Raw genomic sequence first — 26,959 nt, forward strand, 5'->3', positions numbered from 1 at the left:
AATTTCAAATGGAAACTGTCAGAATGAGTCTGCAAACGACATGTAAGAAGTTATTTGCATACAAGCTATGCCAGTCCTACTGAGCGCCTGCAGGTTTTGTACACCCCATGTAATTCAGTGCAAAAATGCGTCACTGATGTAAGAACGAACTATTGCAATTATCTCTTTATAGGGCTCTCTAAAAAAGTAGCCAAAGCACTAGCAGTAAGGGCCTTACACTAGCTCCCAATAAAAAACAAAAGCTTACTCGAGGCCTCTCTGCCTAAGCAGCAGTGCATGGCTGTATATGTTGGACCTTGTATTGTATTGTATTGTATTGTCATTTATATAGCGCGATTGCTGCCCAGTGGGCGTCCAAGCGCTGAGGCCTAAGACAGAGCTGAGTAAGCGGAAGGAAATTAGAGTACAGTGGACCTCGCAAACAAGTAGGTTTTAAGTTGTTTGCGGAAGGAGAGTAGGTTTGGGTTGGCCCGGAGCTGTAAAGGGAGTGAGTTCCACATCTTGGAGGCGTTCAAGGAGAACATCCTGCCTCCGGACCTAGCTCTCTTTACTCTGGGCACTATGGCCAGAAAGGCTTCTGTAGATCTGAGGTTTCTCTTAGGGTGGTATTGCGTGACTAGTTTGTCAATGATAACTGGGCCTGATTTCCAGAAGGCCCGGTGGGCAATACATAGTGCCTTGAATGCCACTCTCTGTCTCACTGGAAGCCAGTGTAGTTTATTCAGTGCTGGTTTAGCCGACTGAGTCCGTGGGATCTGCAACAGGGTGCGGGCTGCACAGTTCTGCACCACCTGTAGCTTTCGCAGGGTCATCTCTGGGGCTCCGACATACAGGGCATTGTTCGAGTCTAACCGGGACTGAATCAGGCCTTGTATAGCCACCTGTTTGGCTTCCATAGGTAGGAGGGGTAGAACCTTCTTTAGTGTTCTTAGTAGGCCAAAACATGTGGCAGAAAGCTTGGTGGCCTGAGTGGAGAAGGAAAGATTTTTGTCAATCCAAACTCCTAGGCTTTTCACGCTGTCCTTAGGAGTTGGAGGGGTACCTAGGCACGGAGGCCACAGGGGAGTGAGCGATACTGGGGATACTGAGCCCAGGAGCATGAGCTCAGTCTTGTCTCCGTTAAGTTTTAAGGAGGAGCAAGTCATCCACTCCTTGACGTCCTCAAGGCATTTCATCAGACCTGCTGACGTGTGTCTGGTACCCTCTTGCGCCAATGAGACCACTAGCTGGGTATCGTCGGCATACGAAACAATTTTTATTCCGTATGGTTCGACGATCCCAGCCAGCGGCCTCATATATACGTTAAACAGCGCAGGGCTTAATGAGGAGCCTTGCGGTACCCCACAGTTCAGGAATTTGATGGCTGACACTGTATCCCCGTCAAAGATCTGAAAGGATCTATTGTTGAGGAAGGAGTCAAACCACCTTAGAGCCTCACCTGTGACGCCGGTGTTACATAAACGGTTCAGCAAGGTGGCATAGCTGACCGTGTCAAAGGCCGCACTTAGATCAAGGAGGATCACTGCCACTGATCCTCCCTGATCTAGTATCCTTCGTGACTCTTCGGTGATTGCAAGTAGTGCAGTTTCAGTGCCGTGCTTGGGCCTGAATCCTGTCTGGGTTGGGTCCAGGAGCAAGTTATTTTCCAAGAATTGTACTAATTGGGAATTTATGTACTTCTCCAGCACCTTACTTACCCAAGGAAGTAATGAGATTGGTCGGTAGCTGGAGTGGTCTTCTGGGTTAAGAGTGGTTTTTTTTAGTAGTGCCCGAATCATAGCTCTTTTCCATCCAGTGGGTACTGTACACGAGGAGATGGAGGAGTTGAGTAGGTCAAGAACCACGGGGAGGATGGCTTGGCTAGCCTGGAGCAGTATCTCCGGAGGTGCCGGGTCGCGGGGGGAGCCGGATTTAACCTGCTGTGCCAGTTTGTGAAGGTTGTCTATGTCTAGTGGAGGGAAGCGCTCTAAAGTAGGCTGATCTGGGGGGGGGGGAGTGGTTACAGGAGAATGATTGGGTGGTCCTGGGTTATTGGCTGCTACCGGGAAAGAGGAGTAAATTTGAGAAACTTTATCATGAAAAAAAATCTGCTAGCTCGTTGCATTGTACCAACGTTTTTGTCAAGGGGGGGGCAGAATTCACTTTAATGCAGTTTTTTATTAAGTGGAAAATCTCCTTAGGTTTTGAGTTAGCTGCCATAATTTTATCTGCGAAGTAGGAGGTCTGTGCCATCCTGACCCCGTTTCTATAGGCTTTGATTGCCTCTTTATATTGGGATTTTTTATCAGGGTGAAAATCTAGTCGCCAGGCTCTCTCTTTTTTTCTGCAGAGGCGTTTTTGGTCTCTCAGAGTGTCTGAGAACCAAGGTGCAGTTTTGTTTAGCCTCTTTGGTATAGATTTCCGTAGAGGTAGGATAGTGTCTAGTGAGTCCCTGACCCAACTCTCATAGTATTTATTTGCTTGGTTGGGGTCTGTGCAGGATGGTGGGCGAGAGCACTCGAGGTTGGTTATCCAAGGCTCTAAAGGGAGTTTTTTCCAGTTGCGCTTGATTACGGGTTGGGGGATGGGTGGGGAAGACTTGTTGGTGAGCCAGGTGAGTGGGATTAGGCAGTGGTCCGACCACGGAAGACGGATGGGTTGCCCCACTGTTAGCTCCGTGCAGTTGCTAAATATTGGGTCTAGGAGATTACCCTTTTCATGGGTGGGAGCTGTGACCAGCTGGGTCAACTGTAGGGCTGCGAGGTCGTCTATCAATTCCATAGCGGTGAGATCTGTGGGAGAGTTAAAATGAAAATTAAAATCTCCTAGAACCGTGTAATTGGCGGGGGTTACCATACGGTTGGCTATAATATCTGGTAGGGATTTGTGAAACAGCTTGGCTGGTTCCGGGGGCCGGTAAATCAGAGTACCAGAGAAGGAGATGTTTGCAGTGAAGTCTATGCTAAATGCTAGACTCTCGCACTCAGGAATGGCTTCGGTAGTGGTGCGGCAGCAGTGCTTGTCTTTTAGGATGATGGCCAGGCCTCCGCCTCTTCCCTTGGTTCGGTCTAGTCTGTGAATTTGGAACCCGGGGGGTAGGGCGGAGACTATGTCTGGCTCTGAATGGGGCGTGAGCCATGTCTCCGTCAGGAAGACGGCGTCTGGGTTGTGCTCCTCTAATAGTAAGGCAATTTGAGTGCTATGACGCGGTAGAGAACGGCAGTTGAGCATGTACATATGGTACTCCTGCTTCGTGACTGGCAACACAGGTTTTTCAAAAGAGTGGTCACAGCCAGGGCAGCGAGTGGGGAGTTCAGCTGGGAGGTAGGAATGTGAGCAGAGTGCAGCCATGGTATTCCTGATATTCTGGATGGCCGCCGAGCTGTAGGTTTTAGCCTGGGAGAGGGAAGGGGCAGGGGTTGTGGCCCCTGGTCCCGTCTGGTCGCGGACGGGCGCAGACGGGCTTGCCTTAGGCGCGCCTTCGGCGCGCAAACGGCGCGCAAACGGCGCATCCTTGGTGTGGTTTCCTCTGTCATTTTGCATCACCGCCTATGTTTTTGATTGTGTGCTGGACTTCATTTTTGCTGGTTTATGTACTCTGGGCAATTTACCACTGCTGATCAGTGTTAAAGTACAACTGCTCCCCTGTGTAAATTGTGATTCTGATTGTTTATCCGTGAATGGCATATTTGATTTACTGGTAAGTCCCTAGTTAATTGTACTATGTGTGGCCAGGATCTGTATATCAAATGCGTCCATCAATTGTGTGTCTTTTGCTAAGCTGTGGTGGCATGGTGAGCAAAAGAATGATGGATTTAACCCAGATATCTTGACTGGGGGTGAATGTTTTGATTTGTTCAGCATTCCGTCCATCAATTGTGTGTCTTTTGTTTTCTCGCTCTAAGTGCGCCGGGTATGCCCAGACGTGGATCCCGGGCTCACTGTGCCACTGGAATCAAGCTATTCTGGCTGATGGGGGCTGATACCCCGAAACCGGTCCTAGGATGCTTGTTTCCGGTCCAGGGAGGACCTGGCTTGACAGTTCGGGATGGACTGTTCCCATGAGGCACAGGGTCAAGGCTGATTTGCATATGGCCAGGTCTAAGCTGGGGTGGCATGGTGAGCAAAAGAATGACGGATTTAACCCAGATATCTTGACTGGGGGTGAATGTTTTGATTTGTTCAGCATTCCGTCCATCAATTGTGTGTCTTTTGTTTTCTCGCTCTAAGTGCGCCGGGTATGCCCGGACGTGGGTCCCGGGCTCACTGTGCCACTGGAATCAAGCTATTCTGGCTGATGAGGGCTGATACCCCGAAACCGGTCCTAGGATGCTTGTTTCCGGTCCAAGGAGGACCTGGCTTGACAGTTCGGGCTGGACTGTTCCCATGAGGCATAGGGTCAAGGCTGATTTGCATATGGCCAGGTCTAAGCTGGGGTGGCATGGTGAGCAAAAGAATGACGGATTTAACCTAGATCTCTTGACTGGGGGTGAATTTTTTGATTTGTTCAGCATTCCATCCATCAATTGTGTGTCTTTTACTAGTGAACCTACAGCACTGGTTGTGCTACTCACATGAGTAGCCCTATAAAATTGTCTGCCATTGAAGTGTCTGTGAGTGCAGGTTTAAACTGCCATGTTGACCTGGAAAATACACCTATTTGCCAGGTCCTAACCTTCTCTTTTTCTACATGTAAGGCACTCCTAAGGTAGGCCAAAGATACCCTCATGGGCAGGGTGCAGTGCATGGGGAAGGTAGGACGTGTATTGATGGTGTTAGGACATGTACTGATGTGTTTTACATGCCCTGATAGTGAAATACTGCCAATTTCGTTTTTAGCTATTGCAAGGCCTGTCTCTCCTATTGGTTATCATTGGAGTTGCCTTGTAACATTTTACAAGTGTAATTTTCAATTGGGAAGAGATGGAGATTTGGAGTTTGGGCTCCCTGAGCTCAGAATTTAAAAATTCATCTTTTGTTATGCTATGTTATGGTAATACATATTTATAAAGCGCACAGCTACTCCCTGGAGTGTCCCGGCGCTTTAATGTAGTTGGTTTTTAAATTGTGTGTTTGAAAATGCCACTTTAGAAAGTGGGAATTTGTTATGTTTAACCATCCTGTGCCTCTGCCTGCCCGTAGAATCAATGTCTGGTTTAGACTGACAGGGACGTGTTTGTGCATACACTCTAGACAGTCACACAAGGTGTGCCCTGTGTATACTGATGGCCCATCACCAGGCTGCTGGGTCTTCCTGGGCTAGAGTGATGGAAGGAGTTGTCACTGACACCTAAATAGGGCTGTGCCTGTTCTCTCACAATGCTGTCTCTACCCCCCGGGAGTGTGCATTGAGCCAAGGCAGGGCAAGGCAGGAACTTTTGAACTCCAAAGACTTTTCTATGAAGTATGCCTACTTTAAAGGCAAAAAGGGGTATACGTATTGGACCTAAAACACCAGATTTGTAGAACACTTCTGGTTCAAGAGGAGACTCTGCCAAGGAGAAGAGCTGAAGAGCTGTTAGGAGTACTGCCCCTTTGCTGTGTGTTGCTTTGCTGGGTTGGCCTGCAGTTGATGCTTCTGTTTTGGAGAGGAAAAGGACTGGACTTTGCTGTGTATCCTGCTTGAGACGTTTCTCCAAGGGCTTGTGTGTGCTTGCCTTCTGTTAAGAAGTTTCAGGGCCATCAAATACTTCATCGGCAGCATCCAGAACTTCACTGCTGGGAGTTCTGACCTGCCTTGTGGTGCCAATTCCAGTTTTGGGCTTTTGGATGCTATTTTGCTCTTGAAATCATCAAAATAGTTGCATTGCCTTTCCAGCACCTGTTTTTCCAATGCAGCACTGCCATGCAGGAGAAGTTGCCATACACCGCAGCGATACAGCCAAAGAAATTGATGCAGCGCCTGCCTACGTCCAAAGAACCAGCCGCAGCAGCCCACGTTCAGTCCAAGTTCACCACACTGGCTCTGACTCAGGCCGTGCTGCGCGGCTGAAAGAATGGACGTATTGTTGGACCATGGCTGAAGAAATCGCCAGAGCGCCTGTTTACCCGCCCACCACATCGACCATCAGCATGCCTGGATTTTCACACATCGCACCTGTTTCACCAAGTTTTCCAACGTATCACTCGTAGACCAGAACCATCCAGGATTTCAACGCATTGTTTCTTCTTAAAGTCTGAATTCCACGCAGCACTTCTACTGTGTGCAGCAGAACCGACGCATCTCCTCCCCAGGGACTCAGTAACTGACACCTTCCTGTGCTTTCCGATGCATCCCTCCTCAGCTGCAGTTTTTCTTTGTGGATTTTGATGCATCTAAAGCTACTTTGTGTAAAATCACCGCATCAATAGAGTTCCAGGGACAGAATTGCTAAAACTTTCCAAAAGTAATATTTGGCATTGTGTATGTTGAGCTTTTTTTGTTTAGGTCTTGTTTGCTTTAGATTAAGATATGTTATTTTTTTTAATGGTGTGGTGTCCATTTGTAGTGTTTTCACTGTGTTACTGTGTGTGCTATGTACAAATACTTTAAATATTGCCCCTGAGATAGGCCTGACTTGTGGTACCAAGCTACCAAGGGGGTGAGTAGGGGTAATCTTGGGTGTGTAATCCTCTTATCCTGATTAGAAGGAAGGGTCCCTACTTGGACAGGGTGCATACCACTGCTAACTAGAGACCCCCCCATTTCCTACAGTATGCAGCTGTGATACCTGTCCAAAGGGTTAAGTTCCTCCAGGCAACTTCGGGCTATATGTACTAAATACTGGTCACAAAATACTGGCTGCAATTTGATACCAATATTTTGCAAACCAACCTATGTACTAATAGGTTCACAAAATTCCAAATCAGTGAGTTACAATCGGATCAACCTCACCAATATTTTTGAGGTGGCTACACAAATTGATACTCTCTACAATTGGATGTCACCACAGGGATGATGGCTTCATTAAGTCAGGAGTGAGATCACCATGTCTGTGATCGCATCACGATAAAAAATGTTTTCAATGCAGCCTATTTTTCTGAAGAAGTTGGGTTTGCATTTAAGAAAAATAAATTTTGTCAAAAAAGTTTGTTTAAGAGTTGACAGTAGTCCATGAACAGGACCACCGCCCACTCCCATTTTGTTTTTCACATCCACAAAGAGGGAGGGGTCTCACAGGGACCCCTTTCCCTTTGCGAATGAGTTATCACCTGTACTTGGGAGTCGGTAACTTTTCAATCCAAAACCGAAATCTATATTTTTTTAAAAGATTTTTATTGAGCAGAGCTTGCAGGAATGACAATACATATTTACTCGTTAAAAAAAAAGAAAAAAAGAAAAGTGGTTTCCTTTGAATACAGACCGACAAAAATCATTGGTTAGTATATCTCATTCTACAGCTTGTTAAACAAAATTCAAAAAGGTTAAGAACACCTTGATATAGAATCGCTAACCAAACAAAATTACTTTTAGAATCCCTCAAATTTGACATTCAACAAGATATTTCCAAGTCAAAGAAAACTTTTTAATTGCCCCCACTCGTTTATCATAAGCTTCTTTGAATTTTTTTGTACGCTTAATTTCTCAAACAAAGGTACTACCAGTGATCTCCAATTTTGTAAGATTAAAGAGCGAGACACCAACATTGAAATAGCTAGAAACAACCCCTCAGATTTAGACAATACAGCCTCCTGACTGGTTATACCGAACAGGACAACTTCTGCTATTGGACCGTACGGTTTTTGGATCATCCGGCTAAAATACCCACATTTTTTTTCTCAGAACACTCCCAGTTTAGGGCAGGTAAAAAATATGTGTCTCCATCCCCCTTCCGATGGGGTGAGACAGCGAAAACACCTATTTTCAACCTCAGGATAGATTCTATTTAGGGCTTTTGGGGTATGGTAGGCCATCCAGTGAGAAAGAAAGACCATTCTTTTAAAGTTGGCAGCTCTAAGGGTCTTATTTCCTGTACTGGATATTGTTTGCCATTCCTGATAAGGAAAAACACATTGAGTTTCTGAGGCGAGTTTCTTCCAAAACTTTTGGACCAAAGGAGATTCGTCTTGGGTTCACATTAAGCGATACCAATTTTCCACCCCACTTATATTTAAGGAATACAAAGCAGTGGCTGCCTTTGAGATAGAACTATTTAGTATAAAATTATATTTATTTAAGAAATTAACTATTTGTAAATATTCCAAAAAATATTGGCTTCTTGAGGCCATAACACCTGGTCTGAACTTCTTCCCAGGTAATCATCCTCCCCTGAATAATGAACTGATTAACTACCCCAAGCCAGAATCCTGCCAGGTTCTCAAATGGGTAGAATGAATATGGAGGCCCAGATCTCTACACTCATTCAATTTTAAAGAGTAGAAACCATAAAAACCGCTCTGTTTAAAAACGGAACGGAGTCTATTTGACAAATCCAAAAGAATTTTGTACCTAGTTTTTTGGGGGAGTTTAGAGCTTTTAAGGAATTTGGAGATTTGGGTTCCAGCTTCTTGGATAATCTTGTTTATAAAAATAGTATCTATCCATTTTGTATTAGATAGTAAACAGGCTGTAAAATTGAAAAATGCTGAGTCATAATATGAATGAATATGCGGAAGTGCTGAGCCATACAAGTGAGTATCAAGTTGTAAAAACGAGAGTTTGACTCTAGCAACCTTTTTGTTCCAAATGAATGATCTAATCATAGAGTCGATCCCTTTAAAATAACTAGCAATAATCTTAATTGTGATGTTAGAAAAAAGAAATATTAATAGGGGTAGTATAGACATCTTGATAAGTGCCACTCAACGTTATTGGAAGACTGGCCCATTTTTCAAGTAATTTCTGAATCTTAATGCTAGTTGCCTCATACATAAGCTCCTAGACCTCGTGTGCCGCTATGCTATACATGCGTTCACCTTGATTTGCAGTCGCCGTGGGGAAGTCACTGGAGTAACCAGCAATAGACCCCAGTTGGTTTTGTTATTTATTTTGCAAATACTGTCACAAAGAACTGCTCTGATCCCTTCCGGTGGATAGAACTAGTTAGTACCAAAGATTCTGGCATATTTTTAGCCGTATTTATGGATACCACACCCTTCTAATACCCGTCTGACAGTCAATTTACTTGGTCTACAGATCTAGTGAAGGCTCGCACCCGTAAGCAGTGATTTAAGGACCTCTGATAGGATAATCTCTCACGTGCTTCTGGACTAAATTGGATACGTGTGATTCTCAGGATTATTTGGATGACTACAAGCCATTGAAAACAGTGATGTGTATATTGCTGATCAACAGACACTTGTATATCGAATAGAAACACCCAGTGATTGAGAATGTACCTACTGATATTGATTTTGCCCTGAGGAAGCTCCCAATGTGGGAGCGAAACGCGTTGGCTGATGACTTGAATGGAATGGTCTTAAACGTGAAATATTTTCGAATAAAGAAGTGACTATTTTCATATACTTTGGCCTCTTGGACTTTGTGAGCTGTGCACCCCCAATTTGTCATAATCATCGCTAGTTGCCTCATAGTTCAATTTAACAAGCCGGCCATATTGCCCTGTAACAAAAATCTCCAGGTAGCGTATTGGATCAGTTTTTAGAGCCTGTTGTTTCAAATTATCTGGCAAGAACTCAGCCCCAGTATTTAGAATTATAATATCGGTTTTACTTGTATTAATTTTATATCCTCCTATTAATTTATATTGTCTAAATTCGGCCAGAGTCTGATCTACGTTTAGCTTATCAGGAGACAAATACCGAATAGCGTTGTCGGCAAAGAGTTTTAATTTTGCCATGCCTACAATCTGGGCTTTAATACCCATGTTATCTCGTATTTTAATCACTAGTGGTTCTATAAAAAAGGTAAACAATAAAGGGAATAGGGGGCAGCCTTGTCTGGTCCCCCGATTAATATCCACTGACCCTATTTGATCCCTGTTAATTATTAACTGAGCCTGCGCCCCTTGGTAAGTGTTTAGTAGCATTGAAAATACTTGAACCGGGATCCCAAACCTTCGAAGCCCAAAAAATAAAGCATCCCAATGAACTAAATCAAAAGCTTTTTCTGCATCCTCCATCATGATGCAGGCTGGTGTTGTGTTAACGTTAAAGTAATCAAGTGCTTGTATCAAATATCCTGTACTAGATGACATAGTTCGCCCAGCAACAAAGCCCGTTTGGTCAACATTAGTTACTTCCTGAGCCAAAGGAGTGAAGCCCTGTGCCCATATCTTCATCAAGATCTTATAGTCGGCGTTTAAGAGGCTAACCGGTCTATATGAATTCACATTATTAGATGCTTTGCCCTTTTTTGTGAAACTAACCACGATCACCCTCTTAAACTCTGATAGAAAAGAACCTCCAGTTTTTATATGGTTAAATAATTTCTTCAGAAATGGTGTCAACTCTTTGGCAAAGGTTTATAAAATTCGATGGGAATTCCATCTTCCCCGCAAGCTTTTGCGCAGCCAAAGATTTTATAACTGCCGAAATCTCTGATACTGTTATTTCATTTTGATGGATGAATAACTGAATTCAATAATATCCTGGGTAGGTGCACTTCAGCGAAATATTCATGAATCGCTTCCATGCTGGTCGTATATGTAGTGGTATATAATTGTTGATAATGTTCAACAAAGACCCAAGCAATATCAGCTCTATCAGTTACTGTTACATTAGACTTGGGTTTTTCTTCCCCACCATTTGACTTTCTTCATATACCCTTTGTAAATAAGTCTGAGAGCTATTAATTTCTTCAAGAACAAAATAATCTCTCAACGTCTTCTTTGCATCTTCACACTGATCCCGTGATGAAGAGTTGAAAAATGTAGAGGCGCTTTCAAGAGATTGCTCGAGTTCTGCAATTTTTTCTAGACGTTTCCTCTCCTTTCCTGCTGATGCTGCAATCATCTGGCCTCGGGCCGCAGCTTTAAATCCACCGCAAACAAAGAAAATGTCAGCGGTGCCTTTGTTCGTATTATAAAATTCTAAAATCCACTCCCTAAACTTCTCAAGCCACACAGGGGCTTGAAGAAGGAGGCAGTCCATCTACCATCTGGACCTCCTCCTCCTCCCGCCCCCAATTTCTACATCAGCTTGAACATAAGAGTGATCAGAGAAAGCATTAGCACCAATTACTGCAGCCCTAAGCACCAAAGATCGTGAAATCAATAAAAAATCAATTTGTGAAGCTGTCTTAAATTGGCGAGAACAACAACTTTATTCCCAGGCGGTCTGATTAAGCCTTCACCATGCATCAATTAACTGCAGCTTCTCAAACAAAGCATCTAAAACTTTTTTTGTCTTAGGCTTCAATTGTTTCTCGTTCCTATTTGAGGTATCAGTTTTCAAGTCTTGTATAAAGTTAAAGTCACCCCCTAACACAATTTGACCAGAGCCCCCAATCAGGAGCTTATGTATTGTCAGTAGTGTGGATGCATCATCCATTATAGGCCCATAATAATTAATAAAATTAAGAATATGTCCATTAATTTTGACCTTAATCCAGATCCACCTACCCTGGGGATCTCGTTGTTTTTGTAGAAATTCCCAATCTAGTTCTCTGAAGAAATAGATTGCGACCCCTCTCATTGCAACCCAGCTGAAGCAAAAGAAGCTCTGGAAAACATTCCCGGTATAAAAAGTTTTGTTGACTTGGTTTTCAAATGTGTTTACTAAACAAAAACAATTTCAGATTTTAACGTAATGAGCCACCTTATTAATCCTCCATAATTTGTCTATTCAATATGCCAATAACATTCAATGAAATAATACAGCATTTTCTAGTTATACTCATTATCCCGGTATTGCAAAAAAGATCTTAACATTCAATGTTCTACTCAGTGCTTCATTTTCCTGTTTGCTACAGCTCATTTTTTCAGCTATTCCTCCCTATCCCCCAACCCAACACCCTGCAGCCGTGGGCTTTCATCCCAAGGTGCCCCTCCATAGAAATGTGGCCTCCCCTGCTTTTCCGCATTTCTCCCTCCCTTCTAAGCTTAATGGTGCCCTGGTACTGCACCAAGAGTGACCTACCCCTCCCCCCTCAAATGGAGCTATCTCCCTAACAGAAAGAAAACACATCCCAACAAGGGGAAAAAAGAGCGAAGAGAACAAAAAAAGAACAATATCAGATTACTTCCCTACTTCCCTACTGAAATTACTTTCAGAAGTTCCTGTGCCTCCTCAATTCGTGTACACATATGAAACTTCCCCTGCACAAGAACTTTGAGTTTAGACTGTTGCGCAATGGAAACGTGTGCTCCTTGAGCCTTGAAAAGGTGTAATAGTTTTACGAACTCCTTACATCTACGTGTAGCTGCAACAGACATGTCTGCGAAGATTCTACATTTAGTTCCGTCATTAATGTTGAATTGTCTCAACTGGATTGCTTTGGTCAGTATCTTCTCCTTGACACGATAGTCCTCAAAATTGACTAATATTGTGTGAGGGAACTTCATGTTGGGTGGAAGATGAGCTGGAACACGATGTGCCCGGGTCAATGTTAAATCTCCAGAAAACTCTGGAATCATCTTTTGCTTAAGAAATGACTCCACCCATTGGAGCCTGTGGGCTCCTTCAGACCCGTCGGGACCCCCACAATCCACAAGTTTGAGCGGCTTGAATGATTTTCAAATTCTTCGATTTTATTCTCCAAATGTATTTTATCTTGAGCCGCTGAGTTTACTTGCTGAAGCATGAAACTCATTTGATACTCTTGTTGGGATATCCTTGATTCAGCTTCCTAAATTCTAATTGGAAAACTTGCAATTTTGCCCAATCGGAGATGACGTGCTGCTATCTCAACTTCTTGAGATTTCTTCATGTCTCGAATCTTTTCAAGAATTAGATTGAGCATGGTCTTAATGTCAATCTGGCCTATGCTGGCCATATCATTTTGGATTACGGAATCAAGTTCCTCCAGTCTTGGCTGGGTCTCTTGTTTATCTTTTGACACTGGCAGCTCTGGTGGCCCTAGACTGCCCTTGTCTTGGGTCTTCTCCTTGGTTGGAACTGGTGGAGCCTTCTCCTTAGTCGGGGCTAGTGGAGTTTTCTGTGCCTGTGGCTGGACTTGGTCCTGAAGAGACCCCTCAGGCTGATATTGTATTGGAATTTCGCTGATGGAAGAATGCGAGGGCTGTGCTGCCACTACAGTGGACTGGTTTGAAGAGAGCAGGACAACCATCTCGAGTCAATAACTCTCCTGTTCTCAAAATCTGTGTTGAAACACCAGAGAGGGTTGAAGATATTGGTGGTGGTGGTGACATAGACCTTAATAGGGGAGATAGTGAATTAGAGAGCAGTACTTTACTCCCTGATGGTTCAAATATTGATCAGCTCGGTGAACACTGACTTGGCTTCATGAGTACTTGAGCGGAAATAGGTAAAAGGTTCTTTTTAACAAAAAGGGGTAAATCTTTAGAATTGTTTAACTCTTGTTTTTTTCCACCTGAATGAACCCCTGGTGAAGTGTCTTGTTCCTTATCTTTCCTCTCTAGCTCTACACTCTCAATCAAACTTGTCTTGTTAGGAGCCTTCAGTGCTAGAGCTCAACTCTCCACAAAACATTTTATTGCCTGCTTTAACTAGCTGCTGATTAAGTTTGGCTTGGACAAGGGGTTTATTCTCTTTGCAGCCGCGGCATCCATTTTAGCAGCAGTTGCCGCTATCTTTGGCTGTTTCCTCATTTTAGTGCCTTTTTAAAAAAATTTTTTTATCTGTGCTATGGTTGGAAGCACTAATTTTCTATAGAGAAACAACCTAGAGAAACTTTATTTGCTTGTTATATCGATGTAGCACTATTCAATCCAACACTGTTGAAAGACTTTCACCACTCGCCCCGATTTCTGCTGCACGGAGAGTGCCGTTCACCTGCATCCAGCAACCATCGACTAGCAACCAGCGCAGCACAGCCTCGCGTCCCTCTCCTCTTCACTCCTTTACCTGGACGCTGCTTTAAGAGTCCCTTCACGTTCGTGTGCTCTAAGCTCCGTAAGCTTTCAGGTCTTGAACGGAAATACATGTTTTTTTAACTCCCTAATCTCGCTTCTCGCCTCTCAGCTCCACTGCCAGAAATTAACCGGACCTTCCCGTCCAATTTGCCTCGCTCAATGATTGATTCCGCACGACGATGAAGGAACTGCTCAGCTCACCCCTCGGAATTCGCCGTTCTAGGCTCCCAGTTCCCAACTAGCGTGTCAGTGTGCTCCATTACTGAGGGAAGGAGCAGCGGTCACCTGAGGCTAGGTAGAGGCAGGGTTCTCCTCCATAGCCCTCATCTCGTAAACCGAAATCTAGTCGCAAAATATTAAAACCATTGCAATATGAATTGCTATTTGGAAGTTTTGCCCTAAACATGCCCCTTCCAAATAATGATTTTAATTGCATTTCTAAATTCACTTAGTGATTCAGTAACGTATTATCGAATCACTAAATGGGTTTAGTACATGGCAATGAGCCATTTAGGAGTCCAAACCCTGTGATTTAGCAAATTTCTGGTTTTGAAACCTATAAATGTCTTGTACATCCTGCCCCAAATGTCTGCGGCTAATTTAGAACACCTTGAGGAGTTATGATACATTTGTGATTGCCATAATAGGGGAAGTCCTCCACCCCACCTAAGATCAAGAATGAAAAGATATGGAGGCTAAAAATATGCCTCTTTGGTCATGCATTTGGTCGGTAATGTTTCTAATATTCAGTGATATCCTTGTCCCTCACAGCTGTCATGTTGCAGGCCCATTAGTTGGCAGTGCTCATTTATGCTGTTCAGACACAGACGTTGCGCCATTCCCGCCTGCCTAAAGGTACCAGAATACTGCTGATCACCCACTCTACCCTTGGCCTTCAGCCATAAGCGCTCATCACAAAGGTATCACGTGTATGCAAGTAATGTATTTATTGTTTCCATTAAAGGTGCTTTAAAAAAATATAAATTGCAAAAAACACAGTTGATGGACAGAATGCAGAACAATGTCTTACATTCACCCCAGTACAAAGATCTGGGCCTAAATCCATCGTTTTTTTGCACTCCACACCACCCTAGGTCAGACAATGGCTATATGCAAATCAGCCTTGACCCTGTGCCTCATGGGAACAGTCCAGCCCGAACTACCAAGCCATGTCTTTCCTAAACCGGAATCAAGCATCCAAGGACCGGTTTCTGGCTATCAGCCTTCTTCAGCCTGTATAGCTTGACTCCAGTGATGTGGAGAGCCTGGGACTCGCGTCTGAGCATACCCAGCCCACTCAGGGTGAAAATTGCAAAAAACACAGTTGATGAACATGAGGCACAGGGTCAAGGCTGATTTGCATATAGCCATTGTCTGACCTAGGGTATTGTGGAGTGCAAAGAAACGATGGATTTAGGCCCAGATCTTTTGTACTGGGTTGAATGTAAGACATTGTTCTGCATTCTGTCCATCAACGGTGTTTTTTGCAGTTTTAAAAAAAATATATAAAGCAAATATTTGTTTTTCTGGGACTTTTTATACATGGCTTACTGGAAAATTATGACCTTCTGGTAGAATCCAGAACACAGGTTGCCCGTTCAAACTTCTTTGAAAATTTGACAAAGCCACCAGGCTGCAAACCGGATAGATTAGGCCAGGTCGAGAAGGAGACAGGCCAAAGTCCCAGCCATATACACAACCCTGGTTCCTAGGATCATATAATGCTGGTGAAGGAGCCCCAAGTGAAGGTGTGGGAGCTCACCTGGGGTAAATTTGCAGATAAATATGGTGTTTGAAGAAAGGTAAAGGAACACTCGCACCTTTTGTCACTGAGATGGGACAAAATCTTCACACTGTGCCTTTGACTTCAGCTAGTAAACCTTCACTTCTGCCACCTAACCCGATCAAATTGCACATCTAAATAGAACTCTAAGTAGAGGACCAAGACTCCATCGTGTGAAACGACCAGACAGTCCTCTGCGTGGCACTGTAGAACAAATACAGGCATTCATATCAATATGCTTGTAAAGACAACTGCTATCCTGATATTCCCCAAACACGCTCTGTATTCTTATTTGGCAGCAGACTGTTTTATTTGGCGCTTCAAAGAAGAAAGGTCAAGCACTGGAAACTTGTACATGAAATGCCTTTGCAGAATAGCACTCCCCACCATCGATTTTGCGATGTGCTATGATACAAACTGATTTTAAATCAAGACACTGCAGCAGTTCTTGAGCAAAATATGGCCCCTGGCAAGCAAAGGAATATAAGAAGGCTGGGTTATTTAATTGTGTTGGACAAAATACCTACACTCAAACTATACATCATCATTGCCTTCAGAGTGCCCTAAAATGAAGAGGCTCACCACTGCACACACTGGCAATCTGAATCATAGCTGTGATATAAAGTGTATTCATACAAACATAACCAGTTGATGTGAGAGATGTGGGTGTGGAAATGGTTTTGAAGTGCAAATTGTATTCACTTTAAAAAAATATCTAATATATATCACTGTTCTAAGGGTCGAACGTCATCCAGTATGACACTACTGCAAGAAATATAACAGAAACGAGCTAAACAGTTTTGTATCTTATTTAACATTTCCCTATCATTTATTGTCTCGTTATTTACTTTTTCCTCTCTTTGCCAAAGACTTTGTAGTCCAGGTTGCCATTTGCATTTTTGTCATATATATTATTGTAGTATATAGCTAAATTTGGAAGCCTCCATCATGGACATCCTTCTAGAAATCCAGTTATTCACTACAGTGATTTACCAAGGAGGTTAGACATTGTTGTGACATCACCCATGGGAAGCGCCAGTTCCCCCATTGTTCCACCACCTTGCCCAGGTCTCCAGAGACTCATGCATGGTAGTGAAATGGCACTTGGTGATATCAGCCCACCTGCGATTGCTTCTCCCTGGTCTCCAAAGACCGAGACAGACAGAAAAACGTGGATGGCACTGTGTCTACTCCAAACGCCTTCCCCCTCTCAATGCAGGTCTCTTCAGACTAACATTGAGCAGAGGAATTGACCCATGATGACAAGCAGCTCTCACAGAGCCTGTGGCAGCACTCTGCTCTAAGAAGGGGGGGGGGGGGCGGAGAGCGAAACATGGGGCTGGGAGGGGGTAGGCAGGGGCAGAGTGTGGTAGGTTGGGTGGCAGGGTGCCAGGTAATTATTAGGTTTCGCCTCCACAGTGCTTGTGCTGTGCTTGAGAAATCTATTGTTTTTAAAATAAACTTAAAAGGGACTTACTTACCGCCTCCTCTCTTTCTTGGCCTCTCATTGGTTCCTGTGCATGCCAATTACCTTTCCTCAATTTTTAGTGCCCATAGCATATTTTCCTGCATTTACCAATGCTTGTTCTGCATTTGCTTCTCTTATCAGTTTCCTGACGCCAAAATACTGTTAACATCCGCTTTGGTTGAACTATATTTTCATAAAGTTTTGCCTTTTACTCTTGAAGCATATTTATATAACAATTTATCATTGGAGAGATTCAGTGATTTACATAGAAACACAGGATGTTGCACGGCACCGCGGAGACTCGAACCAGGATCCCCAGCTCTTGAGTCAGCAGCTCTGGCTGCTGGGTCACATCCTCTCCACTCCTGTGTTATCTGTCAGCGAGCTCTTTCCTTTTGCCGGATGATGCTTAATGAAAACAGCTCTTTAATCATTACATAGGCGAAACCAATGCATTACCAATGCTTGTTTTTCAGTTTGGGTGGAGGAGGGAGGATTCTGCAGAGGGCTTTGGTGGTGGGTGGCAGGAACCCAGAAACCCTCAGTGAAAAATATCCCTATTATTCACTGATACCTGTTTATATTGCTGTATTTCCTTCGAAAGTTTTGTGGTGTGTTTTTAACAAATAATTAATTGGAAATATTTGAAGACACTCTCCTCTCTACCCTCAATATTAAAAATCATATTGATAAGACACAGACATATATCCTGTTTCAATCCTAGCTTTTATGCAAATTTAAACCTTTCCTGACACCGACTTTTGCTTCATTATCTAAATAATGATCGTTGTCAAATATGAATGCGGTAACTTTCTTCGGACAGCTATCAATGACTATTGCCTCTGTCATTGGAAAGATAGCTCATTTATATGCCCATCTCAGTTTAAGCTTAAATAATTTTGAGCAATATTTCTAGCACCCGGAAAGATTTGCACCTAAAAATATAATTTCCTTCAAAGCCATTACATTCCAATAATCTAGCCTCTGTCATCAGAGTTGGTTATCCAGGCACTCTTTTCCAAAGCTCTCATAATCACCATCCTTTATTTAAGAAAGGGTAAACCTATGAAAATGGTTTCTTACCCACCCCCATACTCCTAGAACGTGAAACTCTTTTACCCCCTGAATATTCATCTTGCCCATGATCATATCTTCAGTTCATCAAACACTTGTTAAAACCCCTCTCTTGATTGAACACTATATTGACTCACTTCACTAACTCCATATCACACTCTTACTTTACTCTACAACCATTAATTCTCTCATATGTTGTTACCAACCAAAAATGTTCTTATATGTCCAACTCTTACCTCTCATGGGTTCAAATTCATCATCCTTTCATTGTTAGTCATATTTTTCACCGTAAAGCACTTTAACAGCCTCAGGTTTCTTTAAACTACATAAAAGCCCTAAATAAATAAATACATAAATAAATAAGTGAATAAATAAATAAGGGCAACATGTACGACTGAAAATTTTGCGAGTTCCTAATTGCAACTCGCAATTAGGAACTTGCCAAATGCGATGTACTGATAGAGCGTGGGCTCACCTGCTCAACATACTCACCTGGGCCCATATATCTATGTATACATTAAACAGGTAAACCTACACACAATCAATTGGGTTTTTTACCATTTGGATTTTTATACATTTATCTTACCAATCCAAGTCACCGATACCTATAGTCCTAAAGGATCAAGCGAGTTAAAGAGAGCATAGGTAGCAATAATAACATTTAGTAATTCATAAATAACCACAAACTTGGAAAAAGTTTAAATTCTTTATCTAATTAAATCTTTGAAAAAATTATAAAACATGATCTCAAATTAACTTCTTATTTTGTTTAGACCAATGCAGATTTAAACATAAACATTGCAAAATGATTTGGAGAGAAAATGTCGCTAAGTATTTGAACAGAGGGTGGGTAAAGAAAAGGGAAAACAGTACAATGACAAACCCACACTTTATAGTTACCTAGAATGGTGTGGTGACCAACCCTGGTCAAAGGCTGAGTCAAAGAATAAGAATCCCAAAGTACAGATGCCAGCAGGAAAGAACAGGTGCAAGCCAGAATCAGGACAGGTTACGGACCAAATTTGATCAGGACAGGACCACCACAGGCTAAAACTAGCACCACAGCTAAAGTTCAAACGCCAGCGAAGTAAACCCTATCTGCAGCTAACAGTCGAATCCTGATTGGGTCCTCGATCTCCTCCCCAGAACCCCGATTGGGTTATCGAATCTTCTGACAGAGTGCTCCGCCAGCAACTCTGCTCCCGATCACCTATTGAGTGCGTTGGGTCAGTGACAGGTCAGCTATTCGGACAAGTCAGACAATCTAACTAGCTAAGCCTACCCTAGTTATACTATTTTTCAGGTCAGTGTACCACCCTCAAATGTTGCAAATGTGTGAATCCCATAATTTTATCGGACAAAGAACGAGGAGTAGCCATCACACCATTTTCTTCTGAAGCAACTTGTCAATCATGTATTCAAATTATTCCCTCCCATAACTTTATCTACCCATGTACTTTTATTCCGCCCGGTAGTGAAATTTAACAATAAACATGAACATCATTGTTCAATTCAGGTTTCTCTAGCAAGGCAAGGCGTTCATTCTTCTCTACCACCCATGTCTGATTGACTTGAGTTCAAGACTACAGCTTCAGTGGCTTCAGGACTTTTGTCGCACAGGCGCAGTTTCTCCAAAGATGGAGTTCAGCAAAGAATTTAGGGCCATTATTTCGTTACATGTAAAAATAGAAAAGAAACAGTTTTAGAGACACAGAATAAATGAATGCACTGTATACCACTTCTTTCTACTCTTTTCCCATTATTTTATTTAAACTATTGCGTTAAATGTTAAGCGAAAACAAACAGCTTAGCAAAGCAGCCATGCAAGCTTCTTGCATGTTAGGACACATAACAGCCATCTTAGTTCTATTGCGCAGAAGCAAAAGTTTTCCCACCAAGCATGTCTCGTGAGCATGACAGACGCATGCGCAGTAGAAAATCCTGCGTAGCAGCAGCCATTTTAGTGCAAGCGGATTATAGTTAGTAAAAGCATCCCCTAGATGCCTAATATGTTGTGTAATGCAATATTAATAAGACAAAACATGTTAGTTAGTACATTAATATTATTTTCGAGAGAGCTGAGTACAAGCAAGTCACTTTACGTGCGAAACCTTGCTCCATCAGTACAACAGTGTCGCAGACACTGTTTGTGATTCCCAGTAGGGTCGCAATTGACCTGCCTCATCAATATTCATGAGGCAGGTCGAAATTTGTGACCCATTGGGAATGGCCTGTAATCACAGGGATTGTGGCCTGTTGGGGTCAGCAGACCACCATGTCTGTCATTGCTTTTAGAATAAAGCAATTTGGTTTTATTGATATGTCGCCCGTTTTGCTTAAAGGAAAATGGGATGCATTTAAAAAAAAAAAATGAGAAGCTACCTTTTAATTTTTTGAGAGTAGGTAGTGGTCTTTGGGACTACTGCCTACTCTTTAAAAATGTTGGCGCCAGCATTTACAAAGTGGAAGGTGTCCCTTGGGGCCTCCTCCTGTGTGCAAATGGATTTCCACCTCCTTCACGGGGTCGGTAAAATATAAATGTTTTGCAACTGCATTCCGGTCGCAAAATATTTATAGATGCCCCTGCGATTTACTATTCGGAAGGGATGCTCTTGAAACGCCCTTTTCTAATACCGACTCGCAAACCCTATTTTGTGAGTCGGTAATAGGTTACAGACTTGCAAAATAGGGTTAGTGCATGCCAAATGACTCTTTAGCGGTCGCAAATGGCCCGATTCTCCATTTGTGACCCCTTAAACGTGTCGTACATGTGGCCCTAAGTGTATTTTTCACTTCATCCATTCCATATCTTGGGAGGAACCTTCCTTCTGCCGCTGTGAGCTAAGTTGTCACCACGGATAGTAACCGCTATGTAATGTGACCACTTATCTGCTTAACATTTATCAATATGCTGCGGCCACTGATTTGCAAAACATTTTGTTTATTGGATTACACAGGCCCATCATCCTGGCCAAAGTCACTGTGTGATAATAACAGTGGAAGATCAAAGCACATGTGACTTTGCTTTACCTCAGTCTCTATTATTTTGTTGAAATTATGACACAGGATGAAATAGAGTGGTTTCAATTCGGAGGTGCTGGTCTATGATGAGAAGGAAAGTGGGGACATTAGTTGGGGAGGAAATCTGAGGTGTGAGCTACAGGGCATGTTGTTAGTTCTAGGTGTTCTGCCCTTCCAGGGTGATCCCCAAGCAGAGCAGAAGTCTGGGTGCCTGGAAAATGTTATATTTATGAACAACACATTTGGATGCCCTTGGGATCAGGGACATGACTATTGTTGGTTCAGTTTCCAGACTTCTCTAAGTGGTATGAGTGGGAACTCCCACAGCTCCTACTGTTCATTCTGTTTCCTCCCCTGGGAGGATATGACGTACACACAGGTAACTGAATGCTTTTTATAGTTTGTAATTGGTCCCAATTACAATTAATGACCTTATTCTTTACATCAAGCTGTAGCATTTTGAAGGAATTGGGTCTTTGTCATTCAGTGTCTTTACTATGGCTGCTCAAAAGATACCTAAAGATACCCAAAATGGTTCTTCTCTATGTAAATATGTATATGTTCTTACGCCAGACTGCTTGCCTCAGATGGGTTCAAAATACTAGCTGAGATAAACCTGATAAGAATTTGTCTTCACCTGACAGTTGTCATACACTTACAGACCTGGAATTTCGTGCAGATGAACGACTCCTGCCGTGGAGCCTGAGCTCTACCCACCAGTCAAAAAAATAATTTGTGGCCACTGTGACCCTAACACACAATTAGGGATGTATTCATGACCACTTTCAATATGGTGTTCAACTCTACATTGTTCTGATAGTCTAGATTTATCAAGAACCCTCCCTTACCAAAGTAAAGTCAAAACATGTATTTAACAGATTTTTATACCATGTCTGCATCACAGCAGGTATTAAGGTGTGTCAAAACTGGTTTGGGAGACACATAGCAGACAGGAGCTACTGGCCTCCAACTGTATCACCTGGAATCAGTGGCATAGCAAGGGCGGCACAAGTTTTGGGGGGTGGCAGACCCCCCAACCTCCCTTCCCACTCTTACTTGTAGCCAGGTGGGGTGACCGCCGCGGGAATCAGCATCACTTCCCCCTGCTCTCACATGCAGCTGCTGGGCGGAAAACTCAGGGACCGCCACGGGCAGCAGAATGGCTATCTATGCCACTGCCCGGAATTTTTACTCCTGCTTCCGTTGGTTCTTATATACTACCAGACAGATAACTGATTACAAAGTACACCCTTTTCAGTCCAAGGCTTACTCAGGGAGGTGATGTGAGACAGAAGACTCTAAACTTAGTCTAGCATGAATAACTCTTACCAAACCAATGCCCAACCGAATCTTTGTCTAATAGAAAGAAAATAACGTTATTGTACTTCATAAGGCAATACTACACAGATAGATCCACACAATGAGGTAGTTACACAATTGACTGAGCAATCAAAGGTTTGTGGCTAAGAGTAGGGGAGTACTATCAATATTATAGGTTTCCCTTACCTTTCTTTACACAGACCCCACCACCTAGTTACTTCTTGCTTCTGTTAAGTTGTTTCAGTGCACCATGGGACATTTACAGTGCTCCCCTTCGGGTGGTGTTCATCCCCTGTGGTTGTCCACCCCTTTGATTATGCTACCTCCGTGTCTTCCCTCTTACAGATTGTAATGTATGCACTTTGGATCATATCTCACCCAATACTCTGTAGTGCTACACCTCAGCAAGTGCAGCCACAGATGATCAGGTGGCTCTGTGTAAGAAATGCCCCTTTTTGCATGATCACCCGCAAAGTTTTGCACTGATGCTCCTGTTTTTTTTTACTTTGAAAGTGCACAGTGTCCTGCAAAACATGCCTCAGTGCAAGTTCTTTGACCCCGGAAACATGTATGTCTGATTGGTTTCACCAACAATTGGCATAAGTTCATTTACTTATAAGTTCCTAGTATAAGGTACCAGGCGTACCAAGGGCCTGTAAGTTAAAAGGTATTTTGTAGAGTGTAGCACTTATTGTTCCACTGCAAGTGTGACAAAGCAATTAAGTACTCCCAGCCAACCATTGCTGGCTGGCAGAGCCGAGTTTTGAACTCCTAACTCAACTATGCCATTTCAAAGAAGTACTAAGTACACACCTTCTTTTTTAATATATACTAGCAGCCCGCCCCAGCGTTGCCCGGGGCAGAAGGGGGCTGGGGGCAGCATCGCAGCAGGAGAGGCGCAGCAGAGCGGCCGGGAGCAGCAGAGCGTACTTACAGTGTTTCCTTGCTCCCATTTTGTTGGTCCTGGCCGCTTCTGCCCACGCTCGTGTCCGCTGGTTCCCTGCGCTGGTTTTCTTGGTCCTGGCCGCTTCTGCCGACTCTCCTGTCCGCTCTTACTCTGCGCTCCCCTGGGCATGCCGACGCTCCTCTACTCGCTCCGGACCTTGGAGGGTGTCGCTTCCGCTGTTTCTCTGCGCTCGTTTTCTTGGTCCTGGCCGCTTCTGCCGACTCTCCCGTCCGCTCTTACTCTGCGCTCCCCTGGGCATGTCGACGCTCCTCTACGCGCTCCGGACCTTGGAGGGTGTTGCTTCCTTTCTCCTGTCCGCTCCTCGCAGGGTGTTGCTTCCGGCTTCCGCCCTCCTCCGTGATGTCAGCACGCATCAGCATGCACATCATTAGCTGGCGCTACTTCTAAGGGACTACTTTCCCTTAAAAATTACGTTTCCCTTCTAACATATATATTTTGTTTTTATATAGCCTATGTCCTTCTGCTTGCCCTGACGTTTTCAAAGATGTATTGGGTGTTTGGATTGGTGGTGTACTTTTCGAGTTTACCTGGCTCAAAGGACACAGTTCTCTCTTTATAATAGTAGTATAGATTAGTCACCCCTAAGGCAGGCTTATTAAACCCTAAGGCAGGGAGCTGTTTATTTAAAAGCGGAACATGCCTTTTCACGTGTGCTATCAGTAAAAACTTTAAATTGTCATTTTTTACTATAGAAAGGCTATTGGCGAGTGCAGGGTTATACACTGACCACTAAGATGTACTATCGTCTGAATGGGACTTCTAAAGTTAGTACTTCAAGGTATCAAAAGAATTGTTGCCCTAAACCCAACTTGATGCCCAAGTCAAATTTAATGTAACTTTTAAGTCCTGAGACCACAGAGCACAATGGAGATCAACAATCCACATTTTAGTCTGCTAGACATTTATAAATATTATATAGAGTCCCTAAATCAGTTTTCCAGGGATTTCTCACTATCTGTGCCCACGCGTCACACAGCAATGGGCTGGAGAATCCTTTTGTGTTTCAGGCCTGGTATTTTTTTCACTGCTACATCTTCTCGGTTCAAGAACAGACTTAAATCTTGGAACAATCCTGCTAGAAACACTGCTTGGGAGGCTTGAAGGAAGGAGCTATCACTAAAGTGAGGAGCTGCCCAGAAGAGTGGCCCACAACCCAGCTGCCTTGATGAATAATGAGGTGTGTGGGAAAGGACAACATGATGTGAGCAAAGTACTGAAAGCGATGTTTGAGACATAGATGAATAGCAAAAACTATGGTGAGCCGAACACTGTCCTGTCCTACTAGTGCACTGCTAAGCCGATTCTTCCATGGGCCCCCGAGTTAATGTGGGAGCAGAGTTGCGCCAAAGTATTAGTTTAGGCAACAAATCATGACTGTCATGCATGCTTCAGCATTCCCTAAATTCAAGAACCTGCTCAAAGTCCTCTTCCTAGACCGCTGTCAAGCGAAACGATAAGATCCAAGGATGCTCCTTTCACGGTTCTCCATCTTTCTATAGTCTCTTGACGCTGGACTTTGACGTGGACCCAGAAAACCTCTAGGTCTCCCGACCTGGTTAAGCATAGAATCTGATTAGACGCTCGTCCAGAAGGATGACACCCTACCCGCTCCATGCTTGCCCGCTTTCCTATCTGAGCTATACGCGGCTCGATCCTCCATGGACTATCATAATATCTGTACTGCATAATTGCACTTGACTGTACATGTTGTAAAGCGCTCTGATACTCTCGGGTCCAGCTAGCGCTATATAAAACTCCTAAAATAAAAAAAAATAAAAATAAAGAGACTGGAAACCTTGAAACTCAGGGCATTGGTGCATGCTCACTAGACATGCAGAAGTTCGTCCCATCCCAACACGGTGCTTCACATGCAACCTTCTAGAAAAGAAAGTTACATTACAAGAAACACTAGTAATATTGGGGAACTTGAGAACTGGTTGCAGAATGACCAATGAAGGTAGAGGAAGAGACAGAAGAAGAGATAGCGAGCAATCTGTTAGGCCAGGTAGAGATAAAAATCTTGGGTTTTTAGCTATTCCCTGAACGTTAGAAGAAGTGGGGTTCAGTCCTGATCTCAAGGGGTAGAGAGTTCCATTCCGAAGTTGTTGTACCAGAAATGGGATTTTTCTGTTCTCGAGAACTCTTGAATGAAGTACTTCAATCTGTTTTGTCGTCTTAGCTTTTTACTGAACCTGAGATGGTGGTCCAATAAGCATCAGGGTCTAATAAGCAATACTGCACATCTTGAATTGAATTCTTGCAGGAATAGGAAGCAGTGTAATATCAATGTGATGTGGTCAAATCTTCCAATTTCACTCAAAAAGTCACCCCAAAACAGTCCGTCTCTGCAAGAGTCCCCTTGAATCCGGACCGGCGTCCAAAATATGGAAAGAACATGCCATAGGACAATTCTCAACCATGATTACATAATTTGTGGGAAAACTTCACATCTCTGGGGTTCCGTTCTAGCAAATATTAAAGAACCAGACGGCATCCCTTAACTAATTTCCCATATTGGAGTCTTAAGTTACTTGGATGATTGCATACACTGCCTTGTGCAGCTGATCATGTATAGTGTGCATTCGATGAATATCAGATCTGATTTCCTGGATACTATTGATAGTTTACTTGATTTAGATGTTGGAAAATCACATAAAGTTTAGGGGAAAAAAGGGCAAACCCCTTGAAAAAATGCATATGCCCACCTCCACCATGCACAAAAGCTCACAGCCTTGCAGCTGTCCTGTACCCAAGATGACTTGAGACCATCTATGGGACGCTGCTTGATAGTTAGAGGCATGGTTTGTGCAAGGAAAGCAAGTGCATAACATCAGAAATTAAAAACAAATATTTTGGGAAGTGGGGGTCTGATTATTGTAGGGAAATAATGTATTATTGACCTTTCCTTACCGGGTTCCCATTTGACGCCCCCCTCTTCATCTCATCTCATCTCTTCTGAATTACCCTTTAAGAAGTGAAGTACCACAAGCTCCTATGATGTTGTTGCTTGTGATTGGATGGTTCTCACTTCGGTTGAGGTGCTTCTTTATTTTCAACTGCCTTGCTGTGATCTGCATAATACTGAGAATGTCTGTCAATCAGTTAGCAGGAGCATAACATAGGCTCCACTGTGCCTGCTGGTTCTGAGAGGGTGAGCTCCAAGCCCTTAGGCGAGGGCATGCCACCCTTCATCTTCCCTCTGAAAGTTTGTTTGGGTGTGAGCGAGGGATTCCACATACTTGACAGGGACCCCTTCTCAGGTTTCATTATGCCCCTGCCCATCAGGTGTAGAAGCTCATTCAGCAATGCCTGTTGAATGGACTTCGCCTATTACCACTTCAAGCATTTGCCTACAATACTGGTTCCAAGTGTGTGTAGCATATTTTCTTCTATTTGTTGATTTATACGGTGTC

At 43.4% G+C, this 26,959-nt stretch overlaps 1 protein-coding gene across 1 annotated transcript in view; it reads left to right on the forward strand.

The window, feature by feature from the left end:
- The window catches only part of PPEF1 (protein phosphatase with EF-hand domain 1), a 384,922-nt gene that overhangs the window by 138,966 nt on the left and 218,997 nt on the right, over window positions 1-26,959 (forward strand). The gene's annotated exons all lie outside the window — the stretch shown is intronic.

The sequence above is a fragment of the Lissotriton vulgaris genome, chromosome 8, assembly GCF_964263255.1.
Source record: "Lissotriton vulgaris chromosome 8, aLisVul1.2, whole genome shotgun sequence".
Taxonomy (NCBI): Eukaryota; Metazoa; Chordata; class Amphibia; order Caudata; family Salamandridae; genus Lissotriton; species Lissotriton vulgaris.